This window comes from Poecilia reticulata, chromosome 8, assembly GCF_904066995.2.
Source record: "Poecilia reticulata chromosome 8, P_reticulata-male-v2, whole genome shotgun sequence".
In the NCBI taxonomy this organism is placed as follows: Eukaryota; Metazoa; Chordata; class Actinopteri; order Cyprinodontiformes; family Poeciliidae; genus Poecilia; species Poecilia reticulata.
In genome coordinates, this window is record NC_088837.1 from 25,540,488 (window position 1) to 25,565,592 (window position 25,105).

Below are 25,105 nucleotides of genomic sequence, written 5' to 3' on the forward strand. Positions count from 1 at the left end.
AAATGTAAATATTACAGAAGATGAGTCGGCGTCCATCACTGTTGGCTTTAATCCTCTGAGCTTCTGCAAACAGTAAGATGAGGCGTTTCTGCTGGAGATCCGGTGTTATTTGTATTTCTGCTGCACCACGTCAACATTTACACAATGAGACCTCTGCAGGCCTCATTCCAGCAGGCGTGTCATGTCTTCCTTTTTTTAAATGTCACGTCTTCTTTTAAAGGCCATTAGATTTTACCAATCCAAAATTCAGTTGTCTGTTTCCTTAAGGCATCTTCATTTCCAAGTGAAAATCGGGGATTCAGAGGGAAACCAGTTTGGTTGGACATGCATCTAAAAATCCCTCGAGTGCGATCGTGTTTCCTAAAATTTTCCATTATTGTCTTTTTCCCCAAACTCCTGGAAGAGGAATCAGAGATGGAAAATTCACTCCTTTTTTACTGCCTCTCTAGACAGATTTTACATTTCAATTGAAATCTTATAGAAACTCAACGGGGAGCAAAAACACAGATGAATAATAGGTTTTCTCCTTTTTTATTTAAAAAATGCCTGATTCAAATCTCTTTGTTCTCCTGTATTTCCGTACTTAGAAAGGCTGTTCAATATATCATCATCACAGTATCAACAGATGATATTGTGCTGCTCCAACCTGAGCAATTCATGCGACTAGTTTCTCCAAACAGGAGGCGTCTTGAAGCTGTCATGACCAACAAAGGCTTTTAAAGGGTTTTGTAAGTATTAAATAAATACCATTATGTGTTTTTAATACTTTTTCCTCGAGTCTTTTCACATCCATACACACTTCCTTTCTGAACTTATTAGTTTTGATTTCTTTCTATGAATTGATTACTTGGGTGTCACCAACGCCTGGTGAAAATGTTATGTCAATTGCACCTTTAGAAATATGTTTACTATGAAAAGTTGATACTTATTGTACCTGCTGTATCATTTGAGTATAGTGCTTTAGTTTAGAGAAACTAATGGTTATGACTGGGGCTTCAGGGTTAGCGCAGCTAATATATTTGTTTTTTGTTTCAAACTTTTAATTTACCTGGATAAAAACTTATTGAAAGTAAAAAAGCTCTTTTTCAACAGACTGAACTGTGTTGCACTGCATAACGCTCAGTGGTTGCATGTTATATTTTTAAATTAAAGCACTTTATGACCTTTCAATAACTCAACATTTTATACAATTCTACTTCAAATAAATAACTTAATGTTTACCAGATTAAATAATAATTTACAAGTCAATACTATTGTTATGGAGAATGATTAAGAAAAAACGTAAAGCTATAAAAATGTGACGTTAAAAGCAAAGAGTTCAAAAATAAAACAAAGTCCATTTAAATTCATTTGCTTCATATCTTTCTTGTTTATGTAAATTTTAATACTCAATAAATCTTGTTCTGTATTTTTAGATGCAGAACAAGATTTATTGAGTATTCCCAATAAACCTTACCAGACCAGTTTCTGTAAACATTACTACATATTGATAATGTTCTGTACTGTAGTAGAAGTTAATTGTGGGACAGTTTCAGTGTTTTTAGACAGTCAGTACAAGTTGGTTGGATATAAATTGGTAAAGTTGGGTCTGAAGGCCCACAGGAAGGAGATGCTGGAGGCCAGACTCCCCTCCTTGGTAAGCAGGTAAACCATCATCATTCAAATCAAATTAAAAATGGTTTTAGGTTTCTCAATAAATTTGCTAAATATGAAGCTTTGGTAGAGAGAACGCCAAGATGATCCCCAGCTCTTGGAAACAAACGGCTGTGATCTCCCAGCAGCAGCTACTTCTGTGTGCTGCCAGATGGCCAACACAGCGAACAGGTTGTGGTCTGGCCATATTAGGATCATTTCCAGGTTTGTCTTAATAATTACTTTGTTTTCACCACACCTGAATGACCGGAAAACATTCCCAAAACCAGACAAATGACAGATCCACCTTAAATGACTCCACCACCTGATTAATGGTTACTAAGCCAACCAATTCAGTCCATTGTTGCACAGATTTCACGTGAAAGAAGATAACTCAATTCTGATCAGAGCAAAATGAGATAAAAAATTTTTTTACAGGTAAATACAATAAAATTGCACCAGCCAAAATGATTAACTTACTTCAAACTCCAAATACCAAGAGTTCTGGATGAAACAATGATTGTTTTCAAGAGCTGAATTTCAATTAACCGTAAAATTTCACAAATGGAAATGATGAAAATAAATTTTGAAAAAAAAGGAGCTGAAGTTTTTTGATAAGAGTATTTTGCGCTAGGCGTATCGAAGCATCACACAAGTCTCATAATCAGCTCCGGGTTTTACTACTGACGAAAAGGACGAAGGAGACAGGAAGTGGTAGGAGGAAGATGGTTTGTTTTTGTTTTCGGACAACCTGCAGCAACCATCACACAGCTCATAAAACGTCATTCCAACCTGTTGAATCCAGAGCTCGTCGGTAAAATGGCCGACTAGTTTCTCAACGCCGTATACGTAGCCACTCTCCAGTAGGCGAGGAAATGTCGCGCCGACGCCTGAATAAGACGCCGCCATCTCCTCTGATGGCTGTTAGATGATGATCTGTTTACATTCGTTGCTGAACAAGCTTATTTACATGCTATTTTAATTTATTTCTTATTTAATGAAACACCACAATTGCGAAAACGGACAAACATTTGCACAAAATGTGTAATATAAATGCAGCTAATGATTATTAACATAAAACTTCCTATAATAAGTATTGCATCTTAAGATTAACCTAAAACTGAAAGACAGGATATTAAATACAAACACTTTAAATGTTGTGTCTGTTGTGTTAAGTTTAGCTAAATGCTCTGCTACCTGCTGCCTGTAGCTGCTCAGCCACCACTGGGAAGGAAGCTGAGTGTTTGCAAATATTCACCATGGTCAGGTTTTCCTGTCTACCTGGTTTCTAAACTTTTAGATTCCAAGGATTAGCAACTTTATTTATTTCACCACTTCTTCACAGAAAGTAAGAAATAATGATTATTCTGAATCTGCTCCTTTATGGGCCGTAACACAGCTCTTTCAAGAACAGGAATGTGTGAAAAGATTCAAACTAAATTAAAGGTTTTAAACAAATATAACACATGTAAGTATATTATAAGCTGGAGTATTAAAGCCTAATTCATGTTAACGCAAGGACATCTAATTCAAGTTTATTGTAGTTTAGATGTACTTTCCAATCATAAGTTATACTCTAGGCGCAATGCACTCTACCTCCCACATGGTGGCGTAATTCATCAGTCTTCTCTAGTCTGGAGGCCCCTGCAGTTCATATTCCTCTCTGTGCGCCACTTGTTTGTGTTTGATCTTTCCTCAGAGCCTTGGCGTCTCCCACCTGATCCGCCTCATCACTAAAATATTATCTCCCTGTTTTATTCATACATGCAACGCTTGATTAAGGTCAAATGGAGATCTAAAATATGATAAAAGCATCTGTTGGGCTCAAATAGAATCTGTCACCCCAACCACAGCAATTGACCATAATCACACAATTATGAAGTGATGAGACACTTTGGCTTTATGGGGAGGGTGCTTTGCTAAAATGGCCCACGTAAAATCCCATCTGTACAAATGGGCCTTGGATTTGAGCCAAAGTGGGGGCTAAAAGACCCAATATATCAAGTCGCAGCACATCTAACAGAGGGGAACACAGAACCAGGAGTCTGTTGGTGTCAAAGAAAAACACGGCGGGGATATCTGTAAGTGCCGTCAGTTCTGTAGGTACAGCACTCCTTTGTGTATATTTGATGGCGAACGCAATTAACAAAGATGATTCATGAGCCAAGTGATGGCTGACTCCTGGTGGCGGTTTGGCCCATAGTTTAGTCCTCTAAATCACTTATTACTGTCAGGTTAAAGTAATGCCTGTGCATATAAACACATAGACTTGTGGCTACATCGGGTTCAAGGATACTTCTCCATAAATTCACCATCAAGAGTATTAGCTTAGTAGCTAATACTGAGGAAATAACAGAAATGTGATATACGTTAGCTAAAAATTATTTAAATCTAACAGATTCAAGATTACCAGCATGTATTAACACAAGGAGCTAAAATTATAAAGCTGTGAAACACTAAGAGCTAAATGGGAAATTAACAGGCAGGCAAATGTAATTAAAGACAGTTTACTCATCAATTTACATTTGCAGAAAACATATATTGGAAATTATTGCTAAGTTTTAATCTCAAATATACAATTTCATTTCTTTTATTTGTGGTGTGCTTCATTTCAGGAGATTGAGACAAACTGCTTACTGGTATTGCTGGCGGTCTCTTGGTGGTTTGTGTCAACACACCGTCAAGCAGGAAAGACATTTTCAATGAACTAAAGTAGTAAATGTTACATCATTTTGTTAAATTTACATTTGGAACCAATAAAGTGTTTTGAATTTAATTGAATTTGAATTCAGTTGTTTTATACACCTGTAGAGTCTGAACAAAGTCAAACTTTTGACGTGCACTGAGGTGGTTGAACGACATCCGTTTTCATACAGACCCTTCAATATCCACAAGACACTTCATGGGTCAATGCAGTGATGTAATGACTTACGGTCTGAGAGATCAGTCACAGGGTTTGCAAGCTTAAACGAGACTCAGATTGTTTCAGTAAGAAGGTGAGAAACATTTTGAGACATTGTTGAATTTGCTGGGACGTCCATTCCTGGGAAGATTGGCGGCTTTTTTAAAGGTTTTCCCCTCAGGAATAATTGCTTTTCGCTGAAGCATGATGGACTTCGATTAGTCTGGAATTGATCTTAGAGCCCTTTCCTTTCTTAAGAAACAGCAACTCATTCTCTCAGGACATTTCAGTTGTCTTTACACAATGCCAGGAAGAAAAGACTTAAGGCCTAGTCCTAGTCTTTACCCTAGGACTAGAGTCATAGTCTTTACTCTAGAGTCCTAGTCTACCCTATGGCTCCTAGGACTCTAGTCCTAGTCCAATAAGACTAGGACTAGAGTCCTAGTCGTAGTCCTATCAAAGTGTACATAATAATTAGGCAGTTTCTTTTCTTAAGGCAAAATGGGTAAAAGCACAAAACCAAAAAGAGTCCAAATTAACCAAAAGTCTCTCAAAAGGATCCAACACTCTTGAAATTCCTCAAATATTGGAGCATGATCAAAGAACCATCTGGCGTTTTGTTGCAAATAGAAAACAAGGTTGCAACAAACCTGTTGAGAAAGAAAAGAAAATGCTAACATTTTTTTAAAATCAAGCATATTCTAGGACTGCAAACTACCAAGCAGTACCAGATGTTCAGAGCTCAGAGACATGGCTGATTATCGATCACCACTGAACAACAAGCTGAACTATTAAAACTGGGCAAAGAAATAGATTTCTAGCTGGCTGAACCTTTTTAGATTGAAGAAGTTCTCAACATGAACTCCACAACCTATTATGAGTATTTAGAGATACTTTCTTCAAGCATTGGTTCAGGAAGAAGTCTGCATCTTTCAAAAAGACAATGATTTTCAAGCGGGACAATACTCCATCCCATGCATCCGGGTATTCCTCTGCATCCCAAGTCAGTAAAGGCATTAAAGATGAAAAACCTTTGACACGACTTCCTTCCTTACCTGATCGCAACCCAATTGAAAACTTGTGGGCAGATCTTAAACCAGAGATTTACAATGAAGGAAAACAATCCACCTCTCGTATCTGTGGTTGCTGCTGAACAGGAAGTTAATCATCAACAAATCAGGAACTGACTCCATAAATAGACGGTGATCATATTGGTCACTTTATGTTAAAAATATTACTGGAAAGAGTTGAGTTTCTCATTAAACAAATGGGACAACGTGTGTTTTTCATTTAATTGCATAATAATTGAGCACACCAGTAGTTTCCCAATAATTATGCACATATATTCTTCTAAGAAAGCCACAACCTCACTTTTACTTTCTTAAACAGTTTGAGGTTTAACACTTTTGACTAACTGAGAGCTCTCTTAAAAATAAGATTGCCTAACTTTGACGGAACTAGTGTATTATATTTCTGGTTATTGTTTTCCATCACTGACACTCCAATATGAGTAACATCCAATTGAAACATTACCCTAAGTGAAAGAATGATTGGTACTGTATGTTGATAATCAAATCCAAAATTGCTAAATTTTTCTGTCTATCATCGGACCGAGCTTATAAGCAGAGCTCCATTTTGCAGTCCTCAACAGCCTCTTTCCCATCAAACAATAACAAGTCTCAGCGGGGCGGAATACAAACCACATTATGGCTCTAATAAATCAGGCGCCAAAACATTTATCAGCGTTCTCTGTGTGTGTTGTCTGGATGTTTGAGAGCTATGAAGCCTCGTCCTGCTCAGCCACTCGGAGTTTCCTCAGATGATGAGGGAGCAGCAGGTTTCTTGTCTGGAGTTTTAGACAGAGCATCCATCAGCTCAGCACGCCACCATCTGCTGCAAACACTGCGGCGCTCGGCCCGACTACAAGCCATCTGCAGCCGCTTTCACCAACATCCCAGAGAGAAGATCTCACCGACTCATCAGATGAGAGGAACAGCAGCAGCTACATAAAACTGGAACATTATTGTCAATTAAGAAATTATCTGCAGAAAAGACTGAGAAAAACAAGCTTCAGATTTAACATCTATCATCGACACACTGACTGACTGAAGGGAAAGATTTCTACCCACCGAACTAAACTACAGGTTATACAAAACAATCTGCAGTTACACTGTATGTCCAGAGGGTGGAGACAAACCACTAAAAATGACACGTCTGACTATTCAGGCAGATTAAATCCATCTAAAACAAGCAGACAGTGATGGTGAAAAAGTGCACCTTCTGTTCACTCCAGGTTATAAATGTAGAAAATCAGGAATATCCAGTTCCTCCTTCTACTGTAGAGGACTCTGGCAGGTAAAAGAAATATTGTGACAACTTGTAACCCATCTATTTTCTTACACCCTTATCCCTAGTGGGGTTGGGGGTGGTGCCTCTCCAGCTGTCAATGGGCGAGAGGCGGGGTCACCCTGGACAGGTCGCCAGTCTGTCGCGGGGCAACACAGAGACACACAGGACAAACAACCATACACACACACACTCACACCTAGGGAAAATTTAGCCAGACCAATTAACCTGACAGTGGGAGGAAACCGGAGTACCTGGAGAAAACCCACCATGCACAGGGAGAACAGCAGAAAGACACCGAGCCAGGAATCGAACCCAGGACCTTCTTGCTGCAAGGCAAGAGTGCTACCAATTACACCACTGTGCAGCCCTAAAGACCAATACAACTGATGTATTTTCCAAATAACTTTGGATTTGGAGAAAATTACATTTATCCCAAAAGAAATTAATGAATGCATTAATGAATGTTGTAACTCATATGAAAGTATCCTAAAAAAAATAAAAAAAAGGCAATGCTGTGCAGTATGTCTTGCTACAAATCTGAAAAGGCTTCTGACTGAAGACTGCTGCTGCTAAACGTTAGACCATAAAAACAGAGGCATCTTTAAACTTACTGAAAACTTAAGGTCAAGATAAAAAACATGCTACACCTCCTTTTAAATAAGATTTTCCATGGGTTGATGGTGCAAATACTTTTTCATAAACTTGTTCTATATGTCCAGTTCTTCAGCACTCAGCAAAACACTGCAAATTTCTAAAACTAAGACACAACTCTAACTAAAACACAGAAACAAACAACTATAACAACATAAGGAGACCTGATAAAATATAAGCACTGTGTGTTTAAGCACAGAAAAATTGGCTAAAAACAATATGAATCTGTCCTTTGCATGTTTACATGTATGTTCACTTTAATGAAACTGGACTGAAATCCAGCTAACAATAATGAATGTTCTCAGGAAGAATCTCGGCTTTCATCCTGAAATTGTAAATATCTTCATCACTCTTGAACCAAAGACTCGAGGAGGAGTTGGATTCCTCAGCATCATTCAAATAATAAAAAACAAAAGAAGACGAGATGAGTACGAACCAGAACAAATAAGAGGTGTGAGTAAAGCTCTCCCCGATAAGAGCCAGTTTCCCAGTTTGATCAACTGAGCAGGAATTAGGAAGTTTATTCGCTGTCTGTCCAACATGGCGTGATTCCTATCTGAATAGTTTGAGACTTCCATTTTTACTGAAAAGATTATTCTGCACGAATCCTACATAAAACTATTGTCATGTTGGTAGAGACAAAGTCAGAAAGAGAATTAATGATCCAAACACAAAAGTAAATCCAGTCCAAGAACATCTCTCTGACAGCTGATGGTACCTGAGCCCCGTCTGGCCCACATGTGATCCACGGAGCAGCTACCACATCGACCTGTTAACGCCACAGCCTCTCTGCGTTCGCCCGGTGCCAAGGCGCTCAGGATTTAGAACAACTACTGGTGTCCATCTGCACACCGGATTTAAACTGCGGCTTCGCTGCGACCCGTCTGTCGTGTGAGGCCTCTGGAGACGGAGGGAGGCCAGAGCGCTGTGCCAGGAAACACTCTCCCTTTCGCCCTCTGCTCTCTAAAATCAGCAACAATGATGTTGCTTTTCTTTACAGTGAAAATGTCACCAAAGAGAACATTTTTTTACTTCTGGGTTTGGTTGAGATGAAAGTGTTTTAGGCAGCATCTGAGCAGTTTCAGTTAATAAGGGGTAAATGTGTATATGCAGGTCTAACATTGGTTTAATAAACAGTAATAAACGTGGTGATGTACATGAGAGACTGTTGGTAGAGTTGTGTTTGGTTTAAGGCAGCTTACTGAGAGTCTGCTCCAGCCAAATCCATTTTTATTCACCCCGTGGATTATACGAGGAGTTGGCAGGGATGCTCTCGTGGAAAAGCAGCCAAACAAACACATGCAGGTGGAGGCAGAGCCGGAAATGGAGCGGAGGACTCTTCACATGCTTCACATGAAAACTGTTTAATTTTTACTATCATTTTAACAGGAGAGGATTTGAAGGCAAAACAAAACTAACGGATGTTTGAATGATGTTGAAACTGTCCTCCGGAGGGCGCTGTTACACTGCCTGTCTGCTGCGCTGCGTGTGTGTGAAACCTCAGGGTTGGTGATAACTAGTGAAGCCGGCCTGCAGAGAATCTGACAGTGATTCAAAGAGAAGAGGAGGGAAAAGCTTAAAATTCAACTAATCTTTGCTTTTATGAGCGTTTATGAATATTAACTGGAGTTACTCAACCTGAAAACCTTTAAATCCTCACACATTACAGATTATACATGTTTGGAATTTGATTACCTAATTATATAAATTCCTCAAGCGATAATCAAGATTTAAAAATATTAACTGTTTATGTACAAAGATTCCCAACTTCTGACTGAATGTTTTTAAATGTTTATGTTTTCTGTTTTGAATAATCCAAGGTGTTGCATTTACAGCTGAAACCATAACTTTACATACATTTCCTTCAGCATTGGGAAGCAAAGTACCATCTGGTTTCTAGACGTCTTCTTTGCTGTGATGCTTCCTCCTCGCTGAGCAGCTTTTCACTTTAAATGTGAGGAGGATTAAAACATTTTCTTTCATTTCAAACCGCATGGCTGCTGGTTTTCATCCAGAGTTACTAACTTTATCCTGTCTGAGTTTAGTAACTTCTCTGTAAATTAATAAAAATATTTTCTAAATGTTCTACTTAAATGTCTTAAAAGACATTTGCCTGTACAAAATCTTTCCAGGATTTTTCTATTATTTGGGCTAAACCGCATCTCCTGACTTGAGGACAATCAATAAATTATTGATGTTTCAGATCCGGTTGAGCCCGAGTTAATTCAGTAAAGAAAACAAAACATTTTAAAAACATTAAGCTACATCTCAGTGTTTACATCCTAGACTTATTGCTAAACAGCTACGCTAATGTTAGCATGTTCCCTCCCTGCTTTTATGAGCATAAATAATTCAGCACTGAAAATATTTCAGTGCAGTTCCAGTAAATCACGTGTGAACCAAACACAGAAAAAGCTGCTGTCCTGCATCAGAAACTAAGAGTTTTGCTTTTAAAGCCGTGAACATTAATGGTAGCTCCAATGTTCAACGGTTAGTTGTTGTGTTTGCATCTCTCTGCTACAACTGAGTGGACAGCTGAGCTCAGAGGAGAAGAGGCAGAAATGTCTCTGAATGATTAGTATTGATTATATCCAGGTATTAATTACTTAGACAACTCTAATGGACTGCAGAGGTTGGATTTCTTGGCATGTGTGGCCTGGTTTGTTGGCTGTTGGTGGGAATTTCAAGTCAATCGCACCTTTAGAAAATATATTTTCTGAGAGAAATTGGTGAGGTCTTTACTTACTGCAGAGTCAATATAAACAGTACAACCAGCTGTAATATTTTGTCTCAGATATATCTGTCTATCTATTTCATGTGTTTTTGTTTCCAGGATGTAAAGAACTATGAACTGTCATGTTGCTGTAATGCGCTATGCTAATAAACCTTATTGACTTATTCTGATAAGCTAGACAGTAAGTTGGAAATCTGCAGTAGAAGTTGAACATTGTAACATCCAAATTTATGGATTTAGACTGTAAATCCTTTAATGAGCAAAAAGATGTGAACTTGTACAAAAATGAAAAACAAAAAATAAAACACCGTAAAATGTTAACATTAGATAATGTGTTTTGGCTGAAATGGTGTGTTTATGACAGCTTGCTGGACAGTTTGTCAGCATCAAGCACTGATAAACTGACTCTGTAGTAATTAAACAAACAGGTCAAGCTGAGCTGCGTGTTTTACAGTTTCTGACATTTCTAACTCCCAAAGCCTCAGTTTGTCTTCATTTACTCCGATTTGCTGCTTTTTTGTGATGTGTGTGGGAAATCGTATGGGTGGCCTGATCGGCGTCCAGAGAGCACATCATTCATCAGGCAACAGGTCTGAGTTTGGCAGCGGTTCTCAGAGAGCACAGATGCTTAATGACCCAACAGGTTGGGTCCAGCCTGCAGCTGAAACGCTGCAGGCTGCAGGATGGCAACACACACCTGCCTATTGACGGCCAATGGACACTCAGACTCAGATGACAACGTCTGGTTGAAACAGACGTAAATACGGTACTCGGCTCAGCCTCAGGACAGAAACTATCACCAAGTATTTCAGTTTTATTCCAGTAGTTCCTCAGAAGCACATGGTTGAAACCAACAAATAAATTCTATACATATTTTTTGCAAACAGTATTCATTCAACTTTGAAGACATCTCAAAATAATTCAGTGTAAGAAACCATTTCTACTGCTGGTGTGAATAAATCCTCATTAGTTCAGATCACAGGACCTGCTTCCTGTATCTACACCTGGTGCTGCCGCCCTCGTCCCACCTGACCGACAGCCAGGCTGAACGCTCTCGACAGGTTCTGGTTCGATTGTGATTTTCTCTGTGAAAAGGAACCAAACCACCAAAAGTTTCCAGGTGACAAATAATCAACTGATTCGGACCAAAGTAAACAAATACACTTTGGAGTGTAACGATGTAACAGGAACATCGTCCTGTTCAGAGTTTGATGCTTAACAACTAATCAACATAAACATCTTTGTTCGAGTCTATTTGCTGTTATTGTCCGTCAGAAATGTCCCCATTGTGTTACATTAAAGGTTATTTTTATTTCTAATCTAGTGTGGCCACTAAATATGTTTATGCTTTATGACTAAATCGTAGTCATTAAAACCAGTATTTTTTTAATCACAGCTGGAGGATAAAGGAAAATGTCAGTGGTGAAACCACTCATTATGTAGTACTGCCAACTGTGTGATTCACAATGGATCAACAACCTTACCTGACTCTGTAACAAAGGATTTATGTACGTTTTTCCATGAAGGCGTCTCTAAGAACCACAGCTTGTAACAGAGAAACCCAGCTGAACCACTGCTGGTCGATACTTTGAGACAACTGGGATAAATCCAGTCCCTCTCCTGGGAAGCACCACAGCCCAGTTTAGCCTTTTAACTCGCTGTTTTCTCACAGCTCAGCCGCTGAAACTCTGCTGAAAATAGCTCAGAGCAACCTGAGATACACAGGGGGCGAGCGTGACGGTAAAGGCCGCGGCAGCGGCCACGATGACGCCGGGTTTGCCGTACGAGAGGATAATATTCAGAGTTCAGCCACATTGCATGATGAAGCAGGAAGGCCAGGCCACAGAGCGAGGGAGCATATGTCAGCCTTTCCCTCTGCTGCCGCCCTCACATGTGTTACTTCCTCCTCCACCGGCCCACCTGCCTAGTCAAAGCCTTACAGTTAGATTTGAGTTTAGATCAAGGGATGTCAATTCTAATGAGGCTTGTTTGTCAGATTAAAAACATCTTTTGAAAATTACTTTTAAGCAAGTCATTTTCAAACATACTTTTCATTTAGCCCACATTTTATATTCAAAATGGTTTTTTTATTGCTTTGTTTTAGGGCTGAAATTATTAATCAGATTAATCAGATTAATCATGATGAATCGATAATTAAAGTAATTGTCAAGTACTGGCAGTTACAGTTACAATTGTTTATTTTTCTACCTAAAAAAATTAATTGACTTACTTGATTTTAATGCATTTTTAATATTATATAAAAAGTTTTAAGTGTTTAAATTACAAATCTGAAGAGTATGCTAATTTTTGTATCCAATTAATTGATTAATCATCAGATCAATAGAATAATCAGTTACTAAAACAGTTATTAGTCGCTGCCCTGCTCTGTAGTAATATTCTAATCTTAAAATGCTGTTTTCATTCGTTGGAAGCAGAAAATCATCGTAATTAACAGAAATAAAGGTTTGAAAACATCTGTGCTTAGTGATGGAGTTTCTGAAGTAAATTAACTTTTCTATAATATTCACATTTATTTATTATGACTGTATAGTTTATTGTCGCCGTTTTCTCCAGACTCTTATGCAGCTCTAAGCTGAAATAACACACTGAGGCAATTAAACACTTGCTTATTTCTTACCCGTTTGCCTTATTGATCACTGTGAAGCTAACTTTATAAGCTGTTGATAACGATCCCAGACAATAACGGGATCATTATTGTCTGGCGATTGATGAGGTCATGAAGCACCGCCTCCAGCGCCGGCTGCAGAGAAACAAATATGGCCTCCCTGTCACATCTCTCAGTGCAGCTCTGACAGGCTCATAAAATCCCCACGAGTCCTCCAGCCTGAAAAGATTCATTTTTCAAGGGATTCATCCATATGGGGAAAAACGAGTGCCCCACTACCATTGGGAGAGAGAGAGGTGAAGTGTTTACAAGATGCCAGGTTCGTACCTGCAAATGTGGCCTGAAACTGCAACAATTTATTGTCTTCTGAACAAAAAGGCACACAGAACCACATGATCTGGGTTTGGTTTCCTGATCTCAAAATGGGGATGGTGTCCTGAGACAAACAAGAAAATGGAGCTAAATGGCTTCATGCGTCAAACTGGTGGTGAGAAGTGAGAAAAGCCGTTTTGTCTCAATGTGCCCAACTATTTTAAAGAGTTCTGAGTTACAAACTTCAGGATTGAGGTGCAAATAAAGAGCTTGAGAAGATTCAGTAACCACCACAGCGCTGAATGTTAATCATGTTACACAGCAGGGTGCCATCTCCGGCCAGAAGATGTGCAACAGAAGACAAGAAAAAGAAAATCCAAAGACGACAACAACTAATTACTCCAGGTAGGATAAAAGTTGATAACACTCCCCAATATAAATGGAAATTACCAGAAAGTAAAAAGTGGACGATACTTTGGACAGGTGGTTTTAGTATATTTAAGTAGCACGAGTCAAAGATATAAAAACCCTGATACTGGTAAGGACTGAAAAAACCTGAGAAATGATGAAACTGTGTTCACGTTTTCTCTCACGAGGGAAGATGTTGATTAAAAAAACAATCCCACACAAATTAATAAAAAACTTGTAAAAGCGCACGCAGGGTTACTGCGACCCCATTGGACCGCGCACAGAGTACAAAAAACCCCATCTCTTACTACCACAGAAGGGTTAAAAATTATTTTTGTTCATTTTATGTTTGGGGGGTGGCAACAGGAAATTATGTAATTCCATGTCTGACATCACACTGTGAATAAAGCCAGAACCTGGGTGTCTCTTCTTATTCCTGAGGAAGACGAATGACCTTCACATGGTTTTACAAGCAAAGACCTTGTAAGACTCAATCTGGATGTTTGTAAAAGCTAATTTAAACCCAGACTTGGTATCAGAGCTCAATCCAGGACCTCAAATCAAACCAAATGTGTTCCAGAATCTGTCCTGAAACCAAGAGACTTTACCAGAGGACTGCGATGTCTTCACACACACAGAGAAGGAAAATCATAATGCTGCACTCTGGTGGATGAAATACCCCACAGCAACAGCGTTTTTTTTCACTATGCACTGACATGTAATTTTGTTATTTATTTACTAAGTTCATATAAACTAAGAAGTGAGTAGATGTTTGCTTACTGTTCACTGAAACCGGTGCAAACACAGAAAGGAAAACAGATCACTGACTCTGTCTGTCCCAGAGATTTCTTCCAAGGGCAAACCTGTTGAGACCCGAAACGCAACAAGCCAGAATAAGCAGAAATGTTGCATAAAAGGGAGAAGCGATGCGTGATGGAGGCTGTTGAAATGCTGAGAGTTGTAGGACGGCCGGTGCGCCAACAGCAGAGCGAGGGAAACCAACGGGATGGGTGAGAGAGGGAGGGAGAACAGGAGGAGGGAGGGAGAGTTTGAGGATAAATCCTTACTACATAATGATTAGAGCTCACAAGCCCTTCCTGTGACATGAATGTAGGAGTCAGGATTACAGCCGGCTGCTGGAGCCAGAGCAGGAGCTCCGCTGATGTTGGGAGGAGGGATCCAGGTGGGAAAATGAGACGAAACACAAACAAGCACAACTGAACAACAAGTGCAGCTTAAAGAAGAAGAGAGGAAGTTGTGCTTCCAAGGAGGCCAAGAAGAGCGTCCAATTGCTTCCCAACTCCGGTAGCTGACTGGCATCTGGACCCCGACTCTGGCCATCTGTCGCTGGCCGCTGACAGCCTCATCCCGGGCAGCTGGAGCATTTCTCTGACTCTTAATTTGATGGAGTGGCTGGTTGCACCAGAGGAGGTGAAAACAGGGAGGCTGGGTCACCCTGCAGAGTGTGTGAAAGATGGGGCGCGCAGCGTGGAGGATTGTCTCAACCAAACATGGGGTACTTCTGCGTCTTTTTGAACCGGACAGCGCTGAGCGAAACGAAGGGTCATAATCAGGAGGATTCTTCTCAAATTTAACATGGCTGAAGTTTTAAGGCTGTCTGAAGTCTCAGGGGTGAAATGTAAATAACTGCTCTGTAATCTGAAATCTATCATCAGACCTGAAAACATTCCTGTCTCAACTTTATCCTGGAACAATTACGGGGGAAACCATGATTTAATTTCCAACTCTGACACCTGCTCACCTCCATCACTTCTTCCCTTCCTCCTCCTGTTCCTCTTCTTCTTCCCTCCTCCCTTTTAACCAGCGAGTGATAATGTGACCTTCTGCCAAAGTGCTGGAAACCATGCCACCGTCGCAGCGGGCTCGACTGTTGCTGCTACTGAAATAGACTCAAACAAGTGCAGGGGGAGGAAGAGGAAGGGAGAGGAAGAAAAAGAACGAAGAGGAAGGATAGGAGGGGAAGGAAAAAAAACGTGGGGAAGGACAGCTGAAGCCGAGGACACGGGATGAGTGGTGATGAGCCAGAGCTGGATGTGAGCTGCCGCCGCAGGTAAAGATCACCTTCATCCAACACTTTGTGCTGCTTTCATGTGTCACTATCACTTCATTCAAATGTCAGCTGCTGGAAATCATAAAACGCATGATCAAATGTTCCCACTTTCCCGAACTGGGAGCCGGATAGGGATGCTTTCTGCTGCTCTCCCAACTGTGTGTCAGTGTTTAGTGTCTTCCTCTCTCTGAGAATTATCAGAGCGCAGAGGATCCGATCAAACATCCGGATGTTGTGTTTGGCTTTTACACAAGTTGCAGATGTTTGGTGACTGTAACTGTTGCTTTTAGACACTCCGCTCTGGGGGAGATTAAGCAGAGTGGATCGATGCATCACTGTAAACAGATTCTTTTTTGATACCTGCCTGCTGGACATGAGATGCTGCTGCAGGGCAAATTGAACTGCCAATAAAGACCCAGGATGCCAGAACAACCAAAACAACTGATAAACAAAATCATTTTAAAGGCAGAGAACTGAAAACAGAGAGGAAGAAAGATGTTTTTGTAAAAGTAGAGAAATGATTGTAAAGACAAACCAAACAGCAGTGATGCTATTACAATAATGTCACAGCATCATCAGAATACTTTAACTATACCAGTTACAAGATCAAATGAAACTAATGATAATAATTTAAAACCTGAGTTTATTTTTCCTACATATTATTCCATCAGGTCTTATTAATATTTCCACCAATGACATCAAGGTCACAGGTCAGCAAAAGTTGGTTGAAAGAAAAAACTTCTTCTGGTCCGAGTCTGTAAACAACTAAACGTCTGACAAAGATGCATATTTTTATAGGTACAGACTAAATTTATCACAAAAAAAAGCTTGGCTTGTTCTTAATAGCGGCAGAACTTTTTAATCAAGTTCATTGCAGGGCTTATAATTAATCATATTAATTAAAATAAGCAACACTCAATACAAAAAACATTTTTCTGCTAAATTATAGATTATACGAGCTCAACAATAAAGATATTTAGAGTTTTTAATCAGTTTCCATCAGATTGGTTCAGGTTTCCAGTCTTTGAGGAAGACCTGATCATTCTTTAGAAATGTGGACGCTGGCGTTAGCATTAGCAGCATGTTTAGCATTGAGATGCTATTTTGAGCCTCAAGAGTTTCGCTGATGGGATAACTACTTTTAGAATAACATGAACACAACAATAGTCTTTTCCAACATCCCAGACTGTTTTCTTGAAGTAGAAACCAAACCACTGTCGGCCAAGAGAAGCAGCTTTGTCGCTGTAAATTTGCAGATTATGTTTGTGCGTCAAATTTAGTGGCCTACAAGAAACACAACACAAAGGTTCCGGCTCTGAACTTTTGCATATAAAAAAGAAAAATGCGATTAATTGCGTACATTTTTTTACTTTCATTAATTACATGAAATGAATGCAAAAAAGTGCTGGCCATCATTTTTAGATTTTACAATGGTGGCAATGTTCTTTTCTACTTCTAAGTAATTTACCTAGATTAATTCAATATTTACAGGGTTATTTCATTGTTACCAATATTTCAAACCCCAACAAAAGTAACTGAACTATTGTCCTATATAGAAACGGGGCCAAAATCACCCGTTCCACAGGTGAAAACATGTTTTCCCTCCATTTATTTCACAGAATAAAACAGAATGTGGGGTGAGACGCCGCAGCACCAGTTAGGCTGGTGAAAAATGGCTCTTCATTATGTTATGCCAACCATATCTTGGTTTCAGTAATTGGATGTACGCAGGCGTGTGTAATTCAAACATCCATATGGACATTCGTCTCTCTGTGTGTGTGTATAAGAGAGCAAAGAAAGCAATGCGACACAGCAGCATATAATCTCACACACACAAAGATCGCTGCCAGGAGCAACACACCAACAAGCATGATGGAGGAATCTGCAGCTGGATGTCAGACTGAAGCAGAGACTGATCAATAACAACTGATACATGCTGTGATTAAATTGCTTTTTTCTTTTTTCCTTCTTACAATTTCATGCCCTTGTGACACAAAAACACATTTGTACATTAACGACAACAAGAACAAGGATTGACTTAATTCACATAAAACAAAGTAAGGACGGAACAAATTGTCCTTTTTGTAACAGCTGCATGTTTTACTCACAAACCAAAGAAGTCTGTTATATTATTCTAGTGTTAGTAATCGGTTACCAGCTTCAACAACCAAAACTTAAATTTGGTTTAAAAATACTCTATTTACCCCAAAAGGGAGGTGATGGTGATGCTGTAGGCAGGAGTGATCTCCACTAGCAGTAGTCAGTTTTCCAGCGATTCTGAAGATACCTCTGACTGAACACAGTTACTTCTAACAGCTCAATATCCAGGCAGCAGAAATAATATTCTACAGTAACATGTCCTGGATGACACTATCAGTTGTTAGCAGTTCTGTTAATCCACCTCTTTTTCTTTTGCCGCTGAACAGGCTGTTCAAGGGTTTGGTTCATTTGACACCAACCAAAATGTGTCAAATGTTGAAATTTGGTCCCCGATCGAGCTGAGTCTACTGAACTTAAGTTGTTTGCACAAGCATCAGCCAAGGTACTTTTTGCACTGAATTACTAAAATGAATGAGTTTTTTTGATTGTATTCTAATTTATGATAATGCAATAGTAATATGTTGGCTGTCTTCATACCTGAAATTCTCTTCTCTGTCTGAAAAACTAAGAGGAACTGGATAAGACTGGCAGAACATGTGTGGAAAAAATAGAAAAACTAAAACAAGAGGCACACCTGGCTGCACAGATATCTGTTTTATCCACGCTGACTGACACACAGCTGCAAGCATCCAGGACAGTAAACTTGTTACTGCAAGCAGAGGATGGCTGCAGCATATCAGAGCCATCCACCCAAGGTCATGACAGAGGAGTTGTAAATCTCACTCCCAATCAGGTGACGGTGCATCATCACATGATCTATTCGTCTCCACATTGTAGAAACCTGAGGATCCGGGGGGACGCTCCGGCGCTGATCTGTCACAGCGGTGCTGAGAGCGCTTTTGCAAGCCTTGAGATGAGATCTTAAATATGTGGCAGACAATTTGTAGCAGGCTGTGTTGCTCTAAGTTTACGGCTGCTCTCGCAGGCACAACAGAGACTCCAGGCCCATTTATATTCACGGCGCAGCGCCGCTTGCACCCGTCTACCGTCCTGTCCCTGTTGAGAAGGAAAACTGACACGTTGTGGGCTGAGAAACGAAGGACGGGGGTGGTGCTGGCATCGCCTCTGTTTTATTGTCATTCCTCTACCTTTCACGGATCCAACCTGAGGGTGAATGTGTGGTCCAAGCGTGTGCACATGCAGGAAATCGATTAGTCTAATCGTTTTCTGTTCGCCTTTGCATGTGTGCCGCTTCATTTGTCATATTTAGCCCTGAGCTACGACACGGTGAGGAGCATCTCAGTGAAGAATGATGACAATGATAACCTTAGAGGCAAAGTGCATGTGTGTGTGTGTTGGGTTGGCCCACGAGACATCTTTAAATGTCCGAAGAGAATGAGGCGTTCGACTTTGCAAGATTCATCTGAAGGAATCAGGCCAACAAAAAGTGACACAAAATGTTCTGGTGTCTCAGCTGGCAGAGGTGACTTGTGATTGTGACGTACTTTGGGCTTTTTTTGGCTTTCTTTGTTGCACACTTCTTCAGTATTACCACATGCGCCATTGTCACTTCAGAATTGCAGCCAAAAGTGATCAACAAAGCCTGAAAGATGGTTTTAGAAGGCGGTGTGGGTCTAAGACACCATTTAAACAATCCTCCTATAAGATAACAAACTAGTGCAGCATCTCTAGATGCAAATTCATTTCTGCAAAATCAATGACATCATTTCCACAGAAAACTATAACCCAAAAATGCTTATGGAGAAGATTGCTTTGTTTGCTTTTCAATAAATTATTTTAAAAAAGTTTTGTTGGAAATAAACTGACAGGAGGTGTGTAATATTTGGTGTTTTTAGATAAATTCTCATTTTAATATTAAATTACCAAAAACTAAAATCATATGGTTAGCATGTTTTTGCAGAACACTGACATGCTGAGGAGGTATTTACCACCAGGATGTGTAATCTGTCTTTTTACTTCATCACACTGGGTTTTTTGTAATCATGTCCTTCCTGTTTCCTGACATAAGAGGCTGCAGCTGCACAGACATTAGCCGTTTGCGCATCAATGTAACTTTACAGGGGCCCCATTACAGTCATGATTAATCCAGTGCGGGACAACTCTTAGTATCATTGGTTATTCGTTTTTTCTATATATTGACCTAAAATCTGAAAGGGACAATTTTTTAATTGATATAAATCGGTATCATTTTATCGTCAAACTCTACTATGTACCAGTACTCCAGTGTTGAAGTGGTGACGTTTGTTACATTTCGAATTAAAATTTAGCTTGATAAAACAAAACCGTTGCCTTCAAGTCATAGTGCATTTATTTAATGTGGCTGAAAACATGCATAACACGTATAGCTTATTCTCCCATCCATGACCTCTTTTCTCCTTTCCACCATCAGTCATGTCTCAGAAAATGTGTTAATGACAGTAAAATGGAAGTTACCAGGGAGAAATAGAGTAATTGAAAGCACAAGGCCACACACACAGACAGGACAGATTATGAACAAAGTGGTCTGCTCACACGTGGATTACAGCCTGTGTGTGCAGGTCAGAGGTCAGCTGCATGCGTGGACAGAGCGCGAGTCTTCCATGAGAGCAGGCTGGTGACAGCTGGCTCAGCGGCAGAGGTGGCGGGGGTTGTTCTGGTTCTGCACCGGTGGGCACAGTTTCAGCTTAACCAGGGTTTACACTGATCCCTGCTTTACATACGGCAGAGCAGCCACCAAACATCAACGGAGGACCTCCAAGTTACCTGGCATGATGGGCTCACTGTCAGGTCAGAACACCGGGTCCAAGCAGGAATATTAATACCAGAGGATCATGTCAAGACCTCAGAGATAACACGCTCTACAGCTACAACACTAAAGATTTTTAACTACTAAACATAAATCCAAGGAACAGCTGATGGAATAATTGTGTGTAAAAATATGCGCATACACACACTGATCCCACTTCACGACGTCTTGTTATATTAACTCAACCAAACAGGTTGGGGGTAGATCAAAGTTAAAATTGTCGTAAAGCACAAGTGGACACTTTTCCATCTGTTGTGGCATTTAAAAGCTGCTGATAACAGCTCAGAAAATCCAGCTGCTCCATTTCCTTCCTCCGTATTTAAATCCCTTAATGCACAGAGAGACCGACCAAAGCTTCAACGCCCTTTGATTGATTCCTTCTAGCAGTATGCAAAAATTTATGAGAAGTTTTAGGTCCCCATCTCCCGTCCACACAGACCTTGGAGACATCTATGCAGCTTATCTGGGATTTATTGAGATTTCACCTGGACAGGATTTTCATCGAAAGGCAGCTCAATCATGAATCACATATAGTTCATTGTGGAGCACATGTCTTAAATATTTCTGTAGTGCTGTGGGCAGCAGCGAAAGTAAAGCATGGGACAGAAACTAATATCTGATGGAGTCTGATCCATGTCGCTGTGTCTCCAGAAGTCTGCAGGGACAGATAAATCATCAGGGCTTTAGGCTGAACAGCCTCCATCGTAGTTTCCCTTTGGGAGCCACGAGCAGACGATGCCAGACTCAGACTTGGTCTTAAGCCGTTTCTTATGGCGGACTGTGTTTGTCAGATGGCCATCTCAAAGCACACCGTTTCATGTAGAGTGGAGCAGTAAATCAACACACAGCTCACAGGATGACCATGAGGAGACTCTGACTGGCAGCAGAAGAACCAGTCGCTGGAGGAGCTTTCATATGGTTTAGATAAACTGTCTGTGTTCAAGAGTCCAAACAACCCCTCAACTGCTTTTACGCCTTGATTCACGGGGGAAGTAAGAGAGCTGGGAGAGCGGACACACTGCTGGTACCGTGTCAATACACTCTGGCTCTCCCTCTGGCCTGGATACAAGCACTGATGTCAAGTCAAGTTTAATGGTGTAGCAGATTTATGTAACAAGAAGTTAACAGTGTTTTACACCTTGAAAACATACCGATAAACATTACATTTAGTCAAATGTTATCAAATCATCAAGCAAATAACACCAAATATATTAATCAATGTTCCAGTTATTATTTATCAAAAGCAACTCTAAACAAGAGTTTTTTTTAGCCTTGATTTAAATGAACTCAGTGTCTCAGCAGTTTTGCAGGTTTTTGAAAGTTTGTTCATGATTAGAGGAGAATAAAAACTGAATGCCATTTCTCCATGTTTGGTTCTGGTTCTGAGGATGCCAAGCAGACCAGAACCAGTAGATCTGATTGATCTGGAAGATTAACACAACAGGTAACAGCAGCAGATGAAATCTATTGTTTCTCTAAAATTCCTATCCACCATATTTAAAAGTACAGAGTAATATATGGAAGTATGTGTTTAATTTTGATGATGGTAATCGCTGACCAAATGGTGCTTTCTTTATAACTTTGTAATTTTGTGTTTTTATTTTGTAAAGCTCCTTGCTGCTGAAACATAATTGACTTGATTGAAGTGAATTAAACAGACAAATCTGTAGAATGTGAGTTAAATGTGTTTGGCTGCTTGACAAACACTGATATGACTAGAAATACATAAGATATCAGAATTAACTTTGGTATCGATCCAATTAGTAAAACTGGACTGATATTAAAAAACTTTTTTCTCCATTTTCTTGCTGCTTGTGATTCAGGGGTGTAGATGGTGGGTCATGTGGTATTTGTTTGATCATGTGATGCACCACTGGATGGTGAGGAGTTTAACTGAAGCAGAGGTGTGATTGTTTCTCCACAGCGCTGAAGAGGCAGGAAATAAATATGGATATCAGTTATCGGCCATAACAATATTATTATTTTCGGATATCAACCAAATTTTCAGATCAGTGCATCCCTACATATAACACACATCAATAATGCAACGTCCATTCCAATTCAATATATGGTGCAGCTCTATTTAGAATGAGACCTAAATTGTCTGTTTGTTTGATTTCAGGTTATTTTGCTGCTAGTCTAACATTTTCTCTGCCTTTCTGCCATTCCTGTCAGGAAATATGCCAGCTTGTTTCCAAGTAGAGGCTTCAACTGTTAGTTTTAATGAAGCGTGTTTGTGTCAATGTCATCAAGGTCTTTTTCTGAAAGACAAGAAGCCAAATGTCTGCTTTAGTGAATGACTTACAGAAGCTAGATAGGTGAAACTGTTATTGATTTTTTTTCTTAACTGTTTCTATGCATTGATCCTTCAAGGTTTAAGCAATTCAACCATGCCACACTTAATCAGATGTTTACAGGAGATTAACGGCAAGGAAAATATAAATGACTAATTAACATGATCACTGCAAGAAGATTTGAGTACCAGAAGATGAGAAGCTCTCCTTGCAACAGACAGTTTAATGAACATATAATTAGAAAAGAGAGGCGACATTAGTCTGTTTGGCAGGTGATCTGTGGAGAATGCTGCATGGAACGGTGCCAGCGGAGTGGCACAGATTCAGTCTTGTTTGTCCACTGCTGCCCCTCAGAGGCGTGCTAAATTAAGCTTTGGACTCAGTAGCTGTTTCCTAGGAGTCTTGGCTTTGTGCAGATGTCTTTTTTATTTGGAGATAGAGAGTGAAGACCAGCAACATCAGACAGGAGTTTGCTCCATTAAGAAAAGATGCAACTTCCTAGAAATAAACTATTGTGAACAAACTGATCCATCAAGATTTTAAAACTCAGATTTCTTGGTTTTGTTTGTTCTTTGTCAGCCTTATTTCCACACAGAGCTTCAACATCCAGTCACCTGCACTTCCAGGTGATTTTTTTTATCAGTTTACGCCATGAAGCATTAATGTGAATCTGATGGAAATATAAGAGTACTTTACTAAGCTGTGTTCAGCTCAAGTGCTGCGTAAGTGGAAAGAGAACATTTAAATTTTTGGCTTCTGGTCGACTGCACTTCAGAACTGGTTTGGTCCTGTTAATTATTGTCAGCGCCAGGAGCTGCGCCAGACACAGCCTCACTAACAAACACAACAGTTGTTTTCTTAATCCCAACACAGCTAAAAATATATATATGTTTATATGAACCGCCGCGCTGTAGCTCGTTTCAATAAAGCTCTGCTAACAGCGGCTATAAGACATCAGAAATTTAAACTGAAGCAAAATCTGACATACTTCTAGACAAAAATCCCAAGATCAAACAAGAATAACTGAAATAATAGAGATGCATTTTTATGATGATGCTGATGATCTGGCTTAAGTCCAGCGGCTATAATCTGATTCAGCATTTGCAAACGGATCGGTCCGTTCCTGCAGGGGGGATTTCTGACAGGCAGCACTGGGCTAAAGATATAACACATCTATGTAGTGTCAAGAGTTTACCAGGAAAGGGCTGCTAGTGTCATAGTGTCACGGGAAATTATGTCACATTGACTGAAACCTGCGACAGAAGGCACTTTTGGATGTAGATGTTTTCAAGCAACATGCAACCATCCTTTCATCTTACAATTGCAATCCAACTATTACTGATATCGCACACTTTCACTGGTAAGAAATTGAAAATGACAAGTTCACTTAGCATTCGTCAACAACTCACCGATGTAAGTGAGTGTTGCACATCACAAATAGTCATCCAGCTGGAACGCAGCGTGTTAAATAGTAAAACATAATTTAACAAAGACTTAAGTCAGATAATTTGCTTCGAGGAATTTTAAACATCCTCAAATCCTTCAATGAATTGTTACAGACCTAGTTATAATTTTCTGAACTGTATTCAAATCAAATTGTAAAGTCCCCAAAGATTCCCACTAGTCTTTGAAAGCCTTTAGTTCGTCTCAATGACCAGCTCAGCTCTCTCATCTTTGTCTCGTCAATCCTGCATAGATTTTCCATGAGGTTCAAGTCGGGCCAGTCAGCTGGCCAATCAAGCACATTGGTAAATAAAGTGGTCATTAAAGCAGGTACTGGTCCAACTGGCTGGAAGGGACGGTGCCAGGTCCTGCTGGAAAATGAAATTAATATTTCCATAAAGTTCATCAGCAGAGGGAAGCATAACGTTCTGTAAAATTCGCTTGTTGGATTCTGTGCCTGTCCCCTATTCCTCCAGACTCCAGGACTTTGGATTTCCAATATAAAGCTATAATTCACTTTTCTCTGAAGAAGATTTTAGGCTACTGACCAAAAGTCGCGAGCTAATTGGGTTAATACGCTGCAAATCTCCCAGAGTCCGTTAAAAGAACTTTTACTCACAAGGTTTTGGTAATCTATTTACTACCACAGGTTTACTTTCCATTAACGTGGTTGGATAAAAAATATGAAAGCAAGCTTCTTTAACAATAACCTTTGGTGGTTTTCCCTCTTTGGGTCAATCGCTACCAACATACGACAACTAAAGCCAGGACTTTTCT

At 39.9% G+C, this 25,105-nt stretch overlaps 2 protein-coding genes across 14 annotated transcripts in view; one reads left to right on the forward strand and one right to left on the reverse strand.

The window, feature by feature from the left end:
- The window catches only part of LOC145552644 (uncharacterized), a 158,554-nt gene that overhangs the window by 86,665 nt on the left and 46,784 nt on the right, over positions 1 to 25,105 (reverse strand). The window contains exon 4 of one of the 13 annotated variants that reach the window (XR_014088778.1): positions 16 to 396. The exons of 11 other annotated variants lie outside the window; for them this stretch is intronic. The gene's annotated coding sequence lies outside the window, so the exon portion shown is untranslated. Of the gene's footprint in view, positions 1 to 15; positions 397 to 8,882; positions 9,076 to 25,105 lie in introns of those variants that run through there. One more of the 13 variants, XR_014088779.1, reaches the window with a different exon arrangement.
- Positions 14,673 to 25,105, forward strand: part of grin2ca (glutamate receptor, ionotropic, N-methyl D-aspartate 2Ca) — a 54,530-nt gene continuing 44,097 nt past the window's right edge. The window contains exon 1 of the mRNA XM_008416517.3: positions 14,673 to 15,685. The gene's annotated coding sequence lies outside the window, so the exon portion shown is untranslated. The remainder of the gene's footprint in view (positions 15,686 to 25,105) is intronic.